This window comes from Hyla sarda, chromosome 5, assembly GCF_029499605.1.
Source record: "Hyla sarda isolate aHylSar1 chromosome 5, aHylSar1.hap1, whole genome shotgun sequence".
NCBI classification, from domain to species: Eukaryota; Metazoa; Chordata; class Amphibia; order Anura; family Hylidae; genus Hyla; species Hyla sarda.
The window spans coordinates 134,099,845-134,119,165 of NC_079193.1; the positions used below are offsets into that span (position 1 = coordinate 134,099,845).

General features: G+C 45.0%; 1 long non-coding RNA gene across 1 annotated transcript; it reads left to right on the forward strand.

The window, feature by feature from the left end:
* Window positions 1-2,346: 2,346 nt before the first annotated feature.
* Window positions 2,347-18,067, forward strand: LOC130273458 (uncharacterized). Its single transcript, XR_008843998.1, has 3 exons — window positions 2,347-2,410; window positions 17,314-17,469; window positions 17,857-18,067. It is a non-coding gene; the product is annotated as an uncharacterized LOC130273458 (long non-coding RNA).
* The last annotated feature ends 1,254 nt before the right edge of the window (window positions 18,068-19,321 follow it).

Genomic DNA, 19,321 nt, shown 5'->3' on the forward strand with positions numbered 1-19,321 from the left:
GGAGGCACCCTGGTTTGTTAAACACTCCCCATACACTCCACATACAATGGTCATCCCAGAACAAATTAGCAGTTTCCCATAGATATATGTATTCAACATACAATGGTTCCAAGGCCCCAGAACCAATTACCATTTTTACATAGACATATGTACTCGACATATGATGGTTTCAACATATGATGGTTCTCCTGGAACCAATTAATATCATATGTTGAGGGACCACTGTAGTGTAATATGTTAATAGTTCAGACAATTCTGCATACAGCAAAACCAAATATGTTTAGTTTTTCTTGTCTTTTTTGGAAAATGGGGGTGATTGAACTTTTATTATAGAATAAGTTAATTCATATTTTTTTTAAAACACTTGGAATTTTCTTCCATTTTCACTTTACAATCAACTTCAGAAGTCAGCATCTGGCGTCAGTCAACAGGCGAGAAAGACATGAAGGGCCATGTAACAACAGGGACTAACATTACCATCCCAACACACACACACTTTTGCCCTGGGCCCCATGTTGCCCTCCCAAAATATGAAAGCAGGAGAGGCCACTGGTCAGACAGAAAAGAAATTCAAAAAGAAAAGAACTTCCTCTGTAGTATACAGCACCTGATAAGTACTGGAAGGATAAATCAGTAAATTACACACACACCCCTCCTCAACACTGTAAAGATCATCATTCAGATAACGTCAATAATTGGGACATAAGCTAGCGAGAGTTGTCTACATTTTTCTGTACCAGCATAAGACGTATTCAAGTATACAGGCAAAGGCACCAAAGTCATATTTCTGCAAAGCATAGTCTGCAAAAGTCCAATTAAAGGGGTTCTCCGGTGCTTAAACATCTTATCCCCTATCCAAAAGATAGGGGATAAGATGCCTGATCGCGGGAGTCCCGCCGCTGGGGACCCCCGGGATCATGCACGCGGCACCTAGTTTGTAATCAGTCCCCGGAGCGTGTTCGCTTCGGGACTGATTACCGGCGACTACAGGGCGTGCGGAGTGTGATGTCACGCTCCTCCCCTCAATGCAAGCCTACGGGAGGGGGCATGATCGCTATCACACGCCGCCTGCCCTGTAGTTGCCGGTAATCAGTCCCGGAGCGAACACGCTCTGGGGACTGATTACAAACGGGGTGCCGCGTGCATGATCCCGGGGGTCCCCAGCGGCGGGACTCCCGCGATCAGGCATCTTATCCCCTATCCTTTGGATAGGGGATAAGGATGTTTAAGCACCGGAGAACCCCTTTAAGGGGCACAGTGATTGGATTTTGCTTCTCCTAAGTCTAAGTTGTACCACTTCAAGCTATACTTTTTCAAGCTGAATTCAAAGGGGGAGATTTATCAAAGCTGGCTATGTCCTGCATCAATATAGACCAACCTACAGAGCGTTAGGCCGGTCTATCGTGCGCCTAATTTATCAAAAGGCGCACGGCTCTTGAGAAATTCTGCGCATAGACTTCATGATCTCTGCTTTAGACTGAAATTAAATCTGCTCCAGTATGGTCTGACATTTCGGCGTACTTTCAGCCAATGCGACTTGTCGCTGAAAAGTCACTTTTGATAAATTCAGCACCAATAAATTTTTACGTCTAAAACTGACTAGAATGCATCATGTTCTAATAATCCTCTAAAGCAAAAGTCGCAAAAAAGTTGCACATATTTAGACAGGAAAAAACTGTCTAAATCCTTTGAGAAATCTCCCCCAATGTGTCTATACTGTATTGAACTGCATCAAGAATTTTAAGATTTCCAGCAGTCTCATCCTTGGACTTTGCATTAGGGAACTGCTTAAAGGGGTACTCTGGTTGAAAACCAATTTTTTTAAATCAACTGGTGCCACAAAGTTAAACAGATTTGTAAATTACTTCTATTTAAAAATCTTAATCCTTCCAGTACTTATTAGCTGCTGTGTGCTCTACAGGAAGTTGTATTTCTTTCTGGAGTTCTTTTTAGGTTGGCCACAGTGCTCTCTGCTAACACCTCTGTCCATATCAGGAACTGTCCAGAGCAGGATAGGTTTGCTATGGAGATTTGCTTGTGTTCTGGACAGTTCCTGACAGAGGTGTCAGCAAAGAGCACTATGTTCAAACAGAAAAGAAATTCAAAAAGAAAAGAACTTCCTGAAAATACTGACGTAATTTACAAATCTGTTTAACTTTCTGGCACCAGTTGATTTAAAAAAATTCCACCGGAGTACCCCTTTAATTAAAAAAACGGGTTGTAAAACATGTTTTATTGCTCTCAGTGTATGACAAAATAGTAGCCGTTCAGATATTATACCTTTTAATGACTAACAAAAATAAACCAAATGATGTTATATGACGAGCTTTCAAACCTATACCTACAGCTGCCCCATATCCAGGATTCAACTCACCTCTTCAAAAAATGACATCAAATTAAAACAAATGAGGTTGGTTTGAAAACTTCAGTTCTTTTAAAACCATGTTGGCTATCACTTGTAATACTATTTTATGCCTTACATTCCTGTATATGGTCCCTTTGACATTGTATGAAGACATGCCATAAGTTTTAATTGGTGGAGGTCTAATCCCTAAAACAAAAAGTCCATATTCTGGCGGCCCACCTTATAGGTCAACTTGATGTTGAGGTTGTTGGTTCAATTGGTTCATAAAGGTTTCCAACTAATCCTGCGATCCGTTCCAAATGATGATCACATCATATATGTAACAAGCCCACATTTCCACCCTGTTGATAAAAAAAAGGTGGGTCTGTGAGAAACATTTCCCTTTCCCATGCTCCTAAAAAGAGATTTGCGTACGCGGGCGCACATGCCGCGAACATTTCGTACCCATCGCAGTAACTTGTACTGTGTGGGTCAGGGAAAATCACAGTAGTTTAGTTTCAAAAGAAACTCACCTTTTTCATCTTCTAATCTGGACATCATTAGGAACATCTGTACTGCTCTAAATCCATCTTTGAGACGGATCGATGTGTATAATGATTGGACATCGCAGGTTACAATCCACATATCAGGATCGAGGTGCAGAAATTCCATCCTATGGAGGGCGTCTGTTGTGTCCATCAAGGAAGAGAGTTTTAACAATGGGTTTCAGGTTAAAATCCCAAAATTTACATATAGGCTCACAAAGACTGTTGCGCCCTGAATCTATTGGCCTACCCTGGGGTTTCGCTGCTTGTTTATGGACTTTAGGAAGAGGGTAAAAAGTCGCAATGGTGGGATTCTCGATCATGAGGCAATTTTTCTGTTTGGTCGTGATGATTCCATCAGAAACTGCCTGTGAAAGTATTAGAGAGTTCCCACCTAAACTTTGTCAATGGGATGAAGGTAAGGCGCTGATAACAATTAGTGTCCCTAAGTTGTCTAGAGACCTCTCTTTCATATAGCGTAGTTGGCCAGATCATAATGTTGCCCCCCTTATCGGAGGGCTTTATTACTACATCTTTGAGGTTCTTAAGTTGTTCAATGGCCACTTTTTCAGATTTAAAACAATTATTAAAACAGTCCGTATAAGAAAGCGTCTCTAGATCATTGGCAACAAGTTGTACAAATAAATCTACATTTGGTGAAGTAGATATCGGGGGGAACTTACGGGACATTGGAAGTAAAGATTTAGGAAACCAATCCTGCTGATTGTTGTCTTCTGTCAATTCCTCAAGTACCTGTAGTGCCATCATTTCATCCTGCAAAGTTCAGAATGAGGCATCCATTTGGTTATGAAAAATGTTCTTAAAATTAAGTTTTCTATCGAATAGTTGTATGCCCTTAACCTCTTAAGGACCCTTGACGAACGCGTACGTCATGACACCCTGGTACTTAAGTACCCATGATGTACGCGTATGTCATGGAGAATTCCGGTCCCCGCCGCGCGCCGGACAGGGATCGGACCGGGATGCCTGCTGAAATCATTCAGCAGGCATCCCGTGCAAATGCCCAAGGGGTCATCAGACCCCCCCATGTCGGCGATCAGCACAAATCGCAAGTGAATTCACACTTTCAATTTGCGCAATTCCGGGTCATACGGGTCTATGGTGACCCGGAAAATAAGGGGGATCGGGGTTGTCCAAGACACCCACGATCCCCCTGAAGGGATAGGAGTGAGGTGGCAGGGGTGCCACCCCTCCTATCCCTGCTATTGGTCATATAGACGCTACGACCAATAGCAGATCGGGGCGGGGGGGGGTTAACTTTCGCTTTCCCCGTTCTGCCCACCCACAATAGGCAGGGCAGAATGGCAAAACCGAAGGGGACCGGTGACAAAGTCCACTTACCCATCCATGGCAGCGGAGCGACGATCGGGGACGATCAGCGACAGAAGAGGAACGCGATGCGGCTCCCTGAATCCTACGGAAACCGGTGAGTTGCCTAGCAACATCTGGAAGGCAACAGTCTGAGACCACAATACAGTGGTCTCTAAACTGTGGCCCTCCAGATCTTGCAAAACTACAACTCCTAGCATGCCCACACAGCTGTTTGCTGTCTGGGCATGCTGGGATTTGTAGTTTTGCAACATCTGGAGGGCCACAGTTTGGAGATCACTGTGCAGTGGTCTATAAACTGTAGCCCTCCAGATGTTGCAAAACTGCAAATCCCAGCATGCCCAGACAGCAAACAGATGTCTCGGCATGCTGGGAATTGTAGTTGTGTACCTCCAGCTGTTGCACAACTACATCTCCCAGCATGCCCTTCGGTGAGCAGTACATGCTGGGAGCTGTAGTTTTGCAACAGCTGGAGGCACACTGGTTGGAAAATACTGAGTTAGGTAACAGAACGTACAACTCCCAACATGCACGGTCTGTCAGTACATCCTGGGAGTTGTAGTTTTGAAACAGCTGGAGGTTTGCCCCCCCCAATGTGAATGTACAGGGTACATTCACACGGGCGAGTTTACAGTGAGTTTCTTGAAGTTTGAGCAGCAGCAATTTTTTCGCCGCAGCGCAAACTCCTAGCGGGAAACTCGTCGTAACCTGCCAGTGCAAATTTACCCTAAAAACACTATACTACACATAATAAAGGGTATTGTACGGCAGTGTTTCCAAAACGGAGCTTCCAGCTGTTACAAAACAACAACTCCCAGCATTTCCGGACAGCCACTGACTGTCCAGGCATGCTGGGAGTTTAGCAACAGCTGGAGGCACCCTGTTTGGGAATCACTGGCGTAGAATACCCCTATGTCGACCCTTATGCAATCCCTAATTTAGTCCTCAAATGCGCATGGCGCTCTCTCACTTCAGAGCCCTGTCGTATTTCAAGGAAACAGTTTAGGGCCACATATGGGGTATTTCCGTACTCGGGAGAAATAGCACTACAATTTTTGGGGAGCTTTTTCTCCTTTTACCCCTTATTAAAAGGAAAAGTTGGGGTCTACACCAGCCTGTTAGTGTAAAAAAAAAAAAAAAATTTACACTAACATGCTGGTGTTGCCTAATACTTTTTGTTTTCACAAGCGGTAAAAGGAAAAAAAGACCCCCAAAATTTGTAAAGCAATTTCTCCTGAGTACAGAAATACCCCATATGTGGGCGTAAAATGCTCTGCGGGTGCACAATGCTCAGGAGTGAGAGTGCACTATGTACATTTAAGGCCTAAATTGGTGATTTGCACAGGGGTGGCTGATTTTACAACAGTTCTGACATAAACACAAAAAATAAATACCCACATGTGACCCCATTTTGGAAACTACACCACTCATGGAACGTAACAAGGGGTATAGTGAGGTATAGGTGTTACCCAAAATTTTTCATTTTCACAAGGGAAAATAGGAAAAAAGACCACAAAATTTGTAACCCCAATTTCTTCTGAGTAAGAACATACCCCATATGTGGATGTAAAGTGCTCTGCTGGCACACTACAATGCTCAGAAGAGAAGGAGCACCATTGGGATTTTGAAGAGAAAATTTGTCCGGAATTGAAGGCCACGTGTGTTTACAAAGCCCCCATAGTGCCAGAACAATGGAACCCCCCCCCCACATGTGACCCCATTTTGGAAACTACACCCCTCACGAAATGTAATAAGGTGTACAGTGAGCATTTACACCCCACAGGTGTCTGGCAGATCTTTGGAACAGTGTTCCGTGAAAAGGAAAAATTTTATTTTTTACCCACTGCACCCCTTATTAAATTCTGTGAGGGGTGTAGTTTCCAATATGGGGTCACATGTGGGGGGGTGGCCCCTGACTTCCATTCCAAACAAATTCAATCTTCAAAAGCTCAATGGCGCTCCTTCTCTTCTGAGCATTGTAGTGCACCAGCAGAGCACTTGACGTCCACACATGGGGTATTTCCATACTCAGAAGAAATGGGGTTACAAATTTTAGTGGTCATTTTCTCCTATTACCCCTTGTAAAAATGTAAAATTTGGGGAAAAAATGCATTTTTGTGAAATTTTTTTTTTCATTTACACATCCAACTTTAACAAAAAGTCGTGAAAAACACCTGTGAGGTGTTAAGGCTCACTATACCCCTTGTTACGTTCCTTGAGGGGTGCAGTTTCCAAAATAGTATGACATGTGTATTTTTGTTTTTGCTGTGTTGGCACCATAGGGGCTTCCTAAATGCGACATGCCCACCATTTCAGCAAAATTTGCTTTCCAAAAGCCAAATGTGACTCCTTCTCTTCTGAGCATTGTAGTGCGCCCGCAGTGCACTTGACGTCCACACATGGGGTATTTCCATACTCAGAAGAGATGTGGTTACAATTTTTGGGGGGCATTTTCTCCCATTACCTTTTGTAAAAATGGTAAATTTGGGGGAAAAACTGCACTTTAGTGAATTTTTTTTTTCATTTACACATCCGACGTTAACAGAAAGTCGTCAAACACCAGTGGGGTGTTAAGGCTCACTGTACCCCTTGTTACGTGCCTTGAGGGGTGTAGTTTCCAAAATGGTATGCCATGTGGGTTTTTTCTGCTGTTCTGGCACAACAGGGGCTTCCTAAATGCGACATGCCCCCAAAAACCATTTCAGCAAAATTCACTCTTCAAAATCCCATTGTCTCTCCTTCCCTTCTGAGCCCTCTACTGCGCCCGCCGAACACTTGAAATACACATATGAGGTGCTCCAGAGAAATTGGGTTACAGATTTTGTGGGGCTTTTCTCCTATTACCACTTGCAAAAATTCAAAAACTGGGTCTACAAGAACATGCCAGTGTAAAAAATGAAGATTTTGAATTTTCTTTTTCAATTTGCTGCTATTCCTGTGAAACACCTAAAGGGTTAACAAACCTTTTGAATGTCATTTTGAATACTTTGAGAGGTGCAGTTTTTATAATGAGGTCATTTATGGGATATTTCTAATAAGAAAGCCCTTCAAATCCACTTCAAAACTCCCTAACAAATTTTGATTTTGAAAATTTTGTGAAAATTTTCAAAATTGCTGCTATACTTTGAAGCCCTCTGATGTCTTCCAAAAGTAAAAACATGTCAACTTTATGATGCAAATATAAAGTAGCCATATTGTATATGTGAATCAATATATAATTTATTTGAAATATCCATTTTCCTTATAAGCAGAGAGCTTCAAAGTAAAAAAAATGCGAACATTTTCAATTTTTTCATAAAATTTTTGAATTTTTCACAAAATTTTTTGACAAAATGTTATCACTAATATAAAGTAGAATATGTCACGAAAAAACTATCTCGGAATCAGAATGAGATAAAAGCATCCCAGAGTTCTTAATGCTTAAAGTGACAGTGGTCAGATGTGCAAAAAATGGCCGGGTCCTACAGTGAACATTGGCTGGGTCCATAAGGGGTTAATGATCTCAAACTGGTCAGCGCTAGAGGAAGTTGAAAATGATAAACCCCGACTCAGTACATTTATTTGTGTATCCGTTAACATGATACAGTGACCCCCCCCCCCCCCCCCGACCTACGATGGCCCCGACATATGATCAAATCGACATACGATGGCCTCTCAGAGGCCATCGCATGTCGATGTCAGCATCGACATACAATGCTTTTTTATGTCGGGGCCATCGCATTAAGTGCTATCCGGCAGCGCCAAATGCTTAAGCTGCTGCCGGATAGCAGCTTAATGTTCCCCGTGTGGTGCGGTAAGTATTACTTACCCCTCCACGATGCTCCGGGGTGCCCTCCGGGTCCAGCGCTGGTCTTCCGGTGTCTTCTCGGCCCTCTCCGATGACGTCACTATGCTGCTGCGCACGTCATCCAATAGCAATGACGTCGCTACGCAGGCCCAGTAAGACCTTGTGGAAGACAGCAGAGGACCGGAGAAGACAGCGGAGGACCGGAGAAGACAGCGAAGAGCCCAGCGGAGGCCCGGGGACACCATCTCGAGCGGCGGGGACAGGTGAGTACAGTTTCCTATACTTTACATTGCACGAATCCCTCAACATATGATGGATTCGACAAACCATGGCTCGTTTGGAACGAATTACCATCGTATGTTGAGGGACCACTGTATTAGAAAGGTTAGTTACCTTAAGGGCTCTCCGTTGGTTATCATGCTGATATGATCTATCAACCCTTTTTCTAGTTGTGGGTCCATGATATGGTCTTGTGTTCTTCTATGTGTATGTTTTCTTAATGGTCCTGATCTAGTGGAGGAGTTGTCCGACATCGCATCTTGTGACATATTGGAGGAAATTGATGTACTTCTGGATCTACCATCTTGACGTCTACCTCATGTTTACTAGTGTTGAGCGGCATGGGCCATATTCGAATTCGCGAATATTCGCGAATATATGGACGAATATTCGTCATATTCGCGAATATTCGCATATTCGTAATATTCTCGTTTTATTTTCGCATATGCGAATATTCGTGTGTGCGAAAATTAACAAATGCAAACATTTGCATATACAAAAATTAGCATAAACGAAAATTCGCATATGCGAAAATTAGCATATGCGAAAATTCGCACACCAGTCTCACACAGTAGTATTAGAGCCTTCTTACACCACATAAGCTGGAAGCAGAGAGGGGTGATCACTGTGATGTGTACTGTGAAAAAAAAAAAAAAACAATGAATATTCGTAATTACGAATATATAGCGCTATATTCGCGAATATTCGCGAATTCGCGAATATGCGATATTCGCGAATAAAATTCGATTTGCGAATATTCGCGAGCAACACTAATGTTTACTGAACTTCCACTTATATACATGCTGATTTTGGTAATCTAATACATTCCACAACTGTCAGCTTGTCTCCCGCTACTGTCAATGAGGACGAGCTGGGAGTTGTAGTTTTGCTAATGCTAGGGGAGATGTGAGCAGACAGCATACTGAGGGAGGCCACGCCCCCTTCATTTGAGAGGAATTCAGACTAGTGAGCTACATTAAAAGTGTAAAAATAATAAATAAAGGTGCTAGACACATAAAAATTAGAAGTACGTGGTCAAGATTAGGTACTGAGTGATATATTTAAAAAATAAATGTTGGTGGGATCTGACGGGTACGCTTTAAGTTGTTTCATCTGTGTGTCTATCTCACCTGTTATAGTCTCCAAATGAGCTGAATGAATGCTGTGCCACTTCCATCTGCTGGGCCAACATTGCATCATATGAAGGGAAGGTCTGTATCCTAAGACCAGGAGGGATCAGTCTCTTCGTCTTGTATTACTCTAAAGATGCACGATTCCACCAGATTTTATTTTTCCGATGCAGTAGACTCCGAATAGAAGATTTAAGATTACGTGCAGTCTCTTGGTCAGAACTAGCAGCATGTGTCACTGATGGACCAAATACATTTTCAACCTGGGACTGCCAGGTCACTTCACGTGCCATAAAATCCATTAGTAAATTAAAAGAATACTTTGCAATATACAGGAAACAACTGTTCGTAAACTAGTGGGCACAAAGAATCATCATAAGCCACTATACAATACTTTCACCAAAAATAGAGGCCATATATGGTATCAAATAAATGTATCAATTAGAGATGAGCGAACTTACAGTAAATTCGATTCGTCACGAACTTCTCGGCTCGGCAGTTGATGACTTTTCCTGCATAAATTAGTTCAGCTTTCAGGTGCTCCGGTGGGCTGGAAAAGGTGGATACAGTCCTAGGAGACTCTTTCCTAGGAATTTATCCACCTTTTCCAGTCCACCGGAGCACCTGAAGGCTGAACTAATTTACGCAGGATAAGTCATCAACTGCCGAGCCGAGAAGTTTGTGACGAATCGAATTTACTGTAAGTTCGCTCATCTCTAGTATCAATCTTTATTAAATAGATGGGCTCGTTATATTGATGATGTGATCTTCATTTGTGTCAGGAACCGGACTGGTATGCAGGTAGTGGATCCTCTGTGCTAGTGAGGCGATGACGTGGGCCGTACCAGGGGACCGGTTCTAAGAAGTTACTGGTTTTCACCAGAGCTCGCCGCAAATCGGGATGGACTTGCTGCGGCAGTAACTCCCAGGTCGTATCCCCCGATAGCGACTCAACCTCACTAACAGCTGAGATAGGCATAGTACACAAGGACAAGACGGAGGCAAGGTCGGACGTAGCAAGAGGTCAAGGCAGGCGGCAAAGGTTTGTAGTCAAGGGCAACGGCAAGGGTCTGGATACACAGGCTAGGGATACACAAAACGCCTTCTCAGGGCAACAAGATCCGGCAAGGACAGGAAGGGGAAGTGGGTTTTTATATGTTTTGAACTGATTGGGCCAGGCACCAATTAGTGGTGCACTGGCCCTTTAAATTTCATAGAGCTGGCGCATGTGCCCTAGAGACCGGGGCCACGCCCTGGGAGGGCAGTGAAGAAGGACATGGTGGGTAAGAGACCTGGGACGCGGTCCATGAGTGGGCACATCCTGTCCCATGGATAACGTCCCCACCGGTGGGAGTGGAGCAGCGCCCGAGGTCAGCGGCACTGACTGGAGCGCTGGAAGCAGGGAGACGCCGTGAGCGCTGGGGATCCAGCGGGACCCGGAGCGCTCGGCGTTACAGTACCCCCCCCCCCTTAGGTCTCCCCCTCTTTTTGGAACCCAAAAATGTATAAATGAGCTCCTTGTCCAAGATATTGGCCTCGGGTTCCCAAGACCTTTCTTCGGGGCCACAGTTCTCCCAATCAACCCAAAAATGTTTTTTTACCTCGGATGATCTTGGAGGCGAGGATTTCCTTGACAGAATAGACATCCGAGGAGCCAGAGACAGGAGCAGGAACAGTGACCTTGGGAGAAAAGCGGTTAAGTATGAGAGGTTTGAGCAGAGAAACATGGAAAGATTTAGGAATACGAAGAGAAGAAGGAAGATGGAGCTTGTAGGAGACAGGATTGATTTGGTTTTTAATTTTAAATGGCCCGAGGTAACGAGGACCCAGCTTGTAACTGGGGACACGAAACCGTATATATTTGGCAGAGAGCCACACTTTGTCACCAGGGGCAAAGACAGGGGGAGTTCTTCTCTTTTTATCTGCATGTTTCTTCATGCGAGAAGAGGCCAATAGGAGCGACTTTTGAGTTTCCTTACAGATAGAGGAAAAGTCCTGGGTTAAATCATCCACCGCAGGCACTCCAGATGAAGTGGGAATTGGGAGGGGGGACAGCGGGTGACAGCTGTACACCACAAAAAATTTAGATTTGGAGGAGGACTCAGAATTTTTGAAACTGTACCAGAACTTGGCCCAAGGCAGAAGATTGACCCAATCATTTTGACGGGAGGAGATAAAATGTCGCAAGTAGTCACCTAGAATCTGATTTACTCTTTCCACTTGCCCATTGGATTGAGGGTGATAGGAGGAAGAGAAATTCAATTTAAATTTTTAATTGATTGCAGAGCGCTCTCCAAAATTTTGAAATAAATTGAACGCCTCTATCCGAGACGATGTGCATGGGAAGCCCGTGAAGACAAAAAATGTGCAGAAAAAATTGCTTCGCCAACTGAGGCGCAGAAGGAAGGCCTGGAAGCGGAATAAAATGAGCCATTTTGGAAAAGCGATCAACGAACACCCAAATGACGGTGTTGACATGGGATAAAGAGAGGTCTGTGATGAAGTCCATAGCTATGTGAGACCAAGGTTGTTCAGGCACTGGCAGAGGAAGGAGAAGACCTGCAGGCTTCTGGCGTGGAGTCTTGTCACGTGCACACACTGTACAAGCCCGTACGAAATCAGTAACATCTTTTTCCAGGGAGGAACACCAATAGTGTCTGGCAATCAACTGTAAAGATTTTTTAATTCCAGCATGACGAGCCAGATGGGAGGAATGGCCCCATTTGAGAGTCCGGAGGCAAAGACAAAGGTACATACGTTTTTCCTGGAGGAATTGGTACAAGAGAAACAGGAGCAGACGAGATCAGACACTCAGGAGGTATGATGTGCTGAGGAAGGGTCTCGGCTTCTGATGCATCGGTGGAGCGTGATAGAGCATCAGCCCTGACATTCTTGTTTGCAGGACGAAAATTTATTTGAAAATTGAAGCGGGCAAAAAACAAGGACCATCTGGCTTGACGAGGATTTAACCGCTAGGCGGATTGGAGATAAGACAGGTTCTTATGGTCAGTGTAAATGGCGATGGGGTGAAGGGATCCCTCCAGAAGGTGTCTTCATTCTTCAAGTGCCAACAATTCTCGATCTCCTATAGAATAATTTTTTTCAGGAGAGGAAAAAGTTTTGGAGAAGAAACTCAGAAGTCATGTTCTTTCCTTTGGCGTTTTTTTGGAGAAGGACAGCTCCAGCTCCCACAGAGGAGGCGTAAACCTCAAGAAAGAAAGGCTTTAGTGGATCAGGCCTGGACAGGACTGGTGCATAAGCAAAGGCGGCCTTAAAGCGAGTGAAAATTTCATCCGCTTGGGGAGACCAGGACCTCGGATTCGCGTTTTTTCTTGTCAGTGCCACAATAGGAGCAACGATGGTGAAGAAATGGGGAATAAACTGACGATAGTAGTTGGCAAATCCAAGGAAGCGCTGGATAGCACGGAGTCCAGAGGGGCGTGGCCAATCCAAGACTGCGGAGAGCTTAGCAGGATCCATTTCAATACCTTGTCCAGAGACCAGGTACCCCAGGAAAGGAGGACAGCTGCGTTTAAAAAGGCATTTTTCAAGCTTAGCGTAAAGATGATTTACACGAAGGCGCTGGAGCACTTGACGGACTTGGAACCGATGCTCTTCTAGGTTGGAGGAAAAGATTAGGATGTTGTCTAAATAAACAACAACACGGGTCAAGTCCTGGAAAATGTCATTGACAAAGTCTTGGAATACTGCAGGGGCATTGCAAAGTCCAAATGGCATAACAAGATATTCGAAGTGGCCGTCTCGGGTGTTAAAAGCAGTTTTCCACTCATCTCCTTCACGGATTCTGATGAGGTTATAATCTCCCCTAAGGTAGAGTTTAGTGAAAATTTTTGCTCCGCGCAGACGGTCAAAGAGTTCCGAGATGAGAGGCAGAGGGTAGCGTTTTTTTACTGTGATTTTATTGAGGCCACGATAGTCTATGCAGGGGCGTAGCGAACCATCCTTTTTGGCAACAAAGAAGAACCCCGCTCCGGCTGGAGAAGAAGATTTCCTTATGAAACCTTTCTTTAGGTTCTCCTGTATGTATTCTGTCATGGCCTTAGTTTTGGAAGCGGAGAGAGGGTAAATTCTGCCACGGGGTGGTGTGGTACCAGGAAGTAAGTCAATGGGACAGTCGTAGGGTCTATGTGGTGGTAAGACTTCCGCCTGTTTTTAACAGAAGACGTCTGAAAAGTCCTGATAGACCTTTGGAAGGTCAGGCAAAAGAGTAGTAATGGAGACTTGGTTGGTTGGTACAGACTTGAGGCAGCGTTTGTGGCAGGAAGAGCCCCAGGATTTAATGTCCCCAGTGGTCCAGTCGAGGGTAGGAGTATGACACTGGAGCCAGGGCACACCAAGAAGGAAGTCTGAGGTACAGTTAGGCAAAACAAAAAATTTAATTTTTTCTTGATGGAGAACACCGACGGTCATGAGCAATGGTTCAGTGAGGTAACGCACGGTGCAGTCCGGTCTTTCTCCGTTCACAGAAGAAATGAAGAAGGGTTTGGAGACGGATAACAGGAATGTTAAATCTGTTGATAAATGAGGCTTCAATAAAGTTTCCTGCAGATCATGAGTCCAGGAAGGCCACCGCAGAGAATTAGCGGAAGGAGAAATCTGCACAGGAATAGTCAGACGTGGAGAGGATGAATTCACACCTAGTAACGCCTCTCCCACATTTACTAGGTGCGTGCGTTTCCCTGACGCGGAGGGCGGATTGGACAGTCCTTAAGGAAATGTTCAGTACTAGCGCAGTACAGGCACAAATTTCCCATCCTGCGGCGAGTCCTCTCTTCTTGGGTCAGGCGAGACCTATCCACTTGCATAGCCTCCTCGGTGGGAGGCACAGGAGTAGGTTGCAAAGGAGTCTGGAAGAGGGGTGCCAATCGGGAAAAACGCCTGGTGTAAACAAGTCCCTTTTCTTGGCGGAGCTCCTGGCGTCTTTCTGAGAAACGCATATCTATGCGGGTGGCCAACTGGATAAGTTCAGGCAAGGAAGTGGGAATTTCTCGTGTGAACATCTTTGATGTGGCTGGATAAACCTTTCTTGAAGGTCGCGCAGAGGGCCTCATTGTTCCAAGCAAGCTCAGAGGCGAGGGTGCCGAACTGGATGGAGTATTCACCTACAGAAGAACTCCCTTGGACCAGATTCAGAAGAGCCGTCTCGGCAGAGGAGGCCCAGGCTGGCTCCTCGAAAACACTGCGAACTTCGGTGAAAAATGACTGGACGGAAGCAGTGGCAGGATCGTTGCGGTCGCAAAGCGGTGTGGCCCAGGATAAGGCCTTTCCAGATAGTAAACTGACCACGAAAGCCACCTTAGACCGTTCAGTAGGGAACTGGTCCGACATCATCTCAAGGTGCAGAGAACATTGGGACAGGAATCCTCGGCACATCTTAGAGTCCCCATCAAATTTCTCAGGAAGAGACAAATGGACTCTAGAGGAAGTAGCGGCAGCTCGGAGTGGAGGAGATGCAGGAGCTGGCGAGGGAGATGGTAGAGGCTGTGTCGGCAGAAGCTGCTGGAGAATGGTGGCCAACTGTGACAGCTGTTGTCCTTGTTGGGCGATCTGCTGAGACTGCTGGGCAACCACGGTAGTGAGGTCAGCGAGACTTGGCAGCGGCACCTCAGCGGGATCCATGGCCGGATCTACTGTCAGGAACCGGACTGGTATGCAGGTAGTGGATCCTATGTGCTAGTGAGGCGATGACGTGGGCCGTACCAGGGGACCGGTTCTAAGAAGTTACTGGTTTTCACCAGAGCCCGCCGCAAAGCGGGATGGACTTGCTGCGGCAGTAAGTCCCAGGTCGTATCCCCTGATAGCGACTCAACCTCACTAACAGCTGAGATAGGCGTAGTACACAAGGACAAGACGGAGGCAAGGTCGGACGTAGCAAGAGGTCAAGGCAGGCGGCAAAGGTTCGTAGTCAGGGGCAACGGCAAGTGTCTGGATACACAGGCTAGGGATATACAAAACGCTTTCTCAGAGCACTAGGGCAACAAGATCCGGCAAGGACAGGAAGGGGAAGTGGATTTTTATATGTTTTGAACTGATTGGGCCAGGCACCAATTACATAGTTACATAGTTAGTACGCTCGAAAAAAGACATAAGTCCATCAAGTTCAACCAGGGAATTAAGGGGTAGGGGTGTGGCGCGATATTGGGGAAGGGATGGGATTTTATATTTCTTCATAAGCATTAATGTTATTTTGTTCCAGGAATGTATCTAATCCTGTTTTAAAGCTGTTAATTGTTCCTGCTGTGACCAGTTCCTGAGGTAGACCGTTCCATAAATTCACAGTCCTCACGGTAAAGAAGGCGTGTCGCCCCTTGAGACTAAACTTTTTCTTCTCCAGACGGAGGGAGTGCCCCCTCGTCCTTTGGGGGGGGGGGGGTTAACCTGGAACAGTTTTTCTCAATATTTTTTGTATGGGCCATTAATATACTTATATACGTTTATCATATCCCCCCTTAAACGTCTCTTCTCAAGACTAAACAATTGTAACTCCTTTAATCACTCCTCATAGCTAAGATGATCCATGCCCCATATTAGTTTAGTCGCGCGTCTCTGCACCCTTTCCAACTCCGCAGTGTCCCTTTTATGGACAGGTGTCCAAAACTGAACAGCATATTCCAGGTGAGGCCGTACCAATGCTTTATAAAGGGGGAGTATTATGTCCCTGTCCCTTGAGTCCATGCCTCTTTGGATACATGACAATATCCTGCCGGCTTTGGAAGCAGCAGCCTGACATTGCATGCTATTCTGTAGTCTGTGATCTACATGTACACCCAGATCCTTCTCTACCAGTGACTCTGACAGTTTAATCCCCCCTAAGACATACGATGCATGCAGGTTATTAGTACCCAGATGCATAACTTTACATTTATCCACATTGAACCTCATTTGCCAAGTGGATGCCCAGACACTTAGTCTATCCAAGTCATCTTGTAACTTATGCACATCCTCTATAGACTGTACCGTGCTACAAAGCTTGGTGTCATCTGCAAAGATAGAAACAGAGCTGTTAATACCATCCTCTATATCATTGATAAATAAATTAATCAACAGCGGGCCCAGTACTGAACCTTGGGGTACACCACTAATAACCGGGGACCAATCAGAGTATGAATCATTGACCACCACTCTCTGGGTACGATCCATGAGCCAGTGTTCAATCCAGTTACAAACTAAAATTTCCAAACCCAAAGACCTTAACTTACCTGTCAGACGTCTATGAGGGACAGTATCAAATGCTTTAGCAAAATCCAGAAACACTATATCCACAGCCATTCCTCTGTCAAGGCTTCTACTCACCTCTTCATAAAAGCAAATTAGATTGGTGCACTGGCCCTTTAAATTTCATAGAGCCGGTGCGCGCCCTAGAGAGCGGGGCCGCGCTTCGGGAGGGCAGTGAAGGAGGACGTGGTGGGTAAGAGACCTGGGACGCGGTCCGTGGGCGGGCACATCCCGTCCCACGCCTCACGTCCCCACCGGTGGGAGTGGAGCAGCGCCCGTGGTCAGCGGCGCTGACTGGAGCACTGGAAGCAGGGAGACGCCGTGAGCGCTCGGATACAGCGGGACCCGGGGCGCTCGGCGTTACAATTCGGAAAGGATCGCAGGATGAGTTAGAAACCTTTATGAACCAGTTGAACTCTAACAACCTCAACATCAAGCTGACCTATAAGGTGGCCCGCCAGAATATGGACTTTCTTGAAGTTTACTTCTTTGTGGACAATGAGGGCTTTGTGCCATCAGATTTATTTAGGAAACCTACAGCTACTAACTCATTGCTACATGCACAATCATATCAACCACATAGTCTTATTAGAGGTATCCTTATGGGACAATTTCTAAGACTAAGACGTATCTGTTCAACAGGTGAAATGTTCGAGACAAGAGTCATGGAACTTTGGGAGCACTTTCGGGAACGGGGATATCAAGAAAAATGGATACGGAGGGCCTATCTATGTGCAAAACATGCCAAATGTGAATGCCTTTCTACAGCCAAGACCTAGGAGTAACACTGATAACCAGGTGAGATTGATTACCTCATACCATGGTCAGGTATCTCAAGTCCATGAAATTTTATCTAGGTACTGGAAAATTCTAGCTATGGATCCTGTGCTAAAATTATACGTACCAGAAAGTCCTTCCATGACATTTTGTAGAACTCCCAACCTGAAGGACCTATTGGTCAATAGTCATTAAAGAAAGTCAAAAACAGAAACACCATTCAATGCTAAAAACCCAAATGGGGATGCCACCCATGTGGCAAATGTGTTGTGTGTCCTAACATCTGCAGCGACACTGAATTAAAAAACTCTGATGGAACCAGAATTTTCAAAATCATTCACAATATCTCTTGTAGCACTGCAGGTATCATTTATCATGCTACCTGTCCCTGTGGATTAATTTATATAGGTATGACGACAAGGGAGCGGAAAAGAAGAACAAGAGAACATGTTCTCGGCATTCCGGCGGCAAAGGACGAATCGGACCTAACAAAACTTACAACCGTACCGCGACACTTCAAGCTTTACCACGACTGCGAGCCATGAGGCCTTATTGAAAGAGGCATTGATTGGATTTTCGTGGGAATAAGGGGAGGTGACTGGGAGCTCAAACTTGCACAACTTGAAACAAGGTGGGTCTACCGCCTGAAAACTCTGTACCCAAAAGCCCTTAATGACCACACTAGTTTTGCACCATTTTTGTAGACAATATATGATTTCCAATATGTAATGTGTGTAGCTCACCTAGGATAGAGATAGTACTTGAGGTTAACGGTGTTACCTTCACCCAAAAGGCCTATAACTATGTTATGTGTGTGTTATAAATATAGAATACATTTATAGATACCAGTCCTCAAAAGTACTGCAGGTACAGAGTGAAATAGAGTGATAATAGCGAAGAATAAACAGATAAAGAGATAGAACAATAGTAAAATGAATGCAAAATTTATTTATATCAAATTATGTATGTCGTCAACTTTAACAGGGCCCTTGCGTGGGGTGAACGGCAATACTATTAATAACAAAAATATTGATAGTATATATTAATAATAATTAATAATGAATTAAAAAATATTAAAAAGTGTTATAAAATTTGTAAAATAGCGCTTGAATAGATAAGCTATATGTAGAAATATTCACAGTCGCTATTGCACTTAGTCCATTTGAATAAAATCCATTTGAATAAAATCCATATGATACAGTTCGTAGAATTATATTATGTGGATGCAGTTCAGTGGATGCAGTTCATAGGTACAGTTCGTTGGTGATATAGTGCCGATTGTGACGGTAACTTGGAAGCGTACTGATTGTGTATCGCTAGTAATGATCTACGGTGCACAGCACCACTCACCCACTGCTTCGGCTGGCACGGCTGTCACAGCTGTCACGACTGCGTCTTGTGCTGGGGACGGCTTGTGTGAGCCCGTCTGTGTGATGGGTGGTTCTCCGGTGGTTCGTGGGTCCCGGGCTGGCACGGCAGGCGTCCGGCCTGTGGATAAGATGTCCGGGACTCACGTAGGTAAACCGGGGCTGTGAGGATGGATTTGCAGAGAGCGTTCCACGTGTGTGAACGCGGCACTATGTGCGCGCGGGCTGCAGTGGTCTCCAAATAAAGGGCATCCAGCAGTTCAAAATGATAGTATGTCAAATGAATCAAATGATGGCAATAGTAATAGTCTTTGTGCAATAGTGTTTAGGCTGTGGCATGCTAGACGCGTTTCAATGTCACAGACATTTTCTTCAGTAGCTATATAGTGGTGAGACCACGAACCACCGGAGAACCACTCACCCATCACACAGACGGGCTCACACAAGACGGAGCCGTCCCCAGCACAGGACGCAGTCGTGCCAGCCAAGGCAGTGGGTGAGTGGTG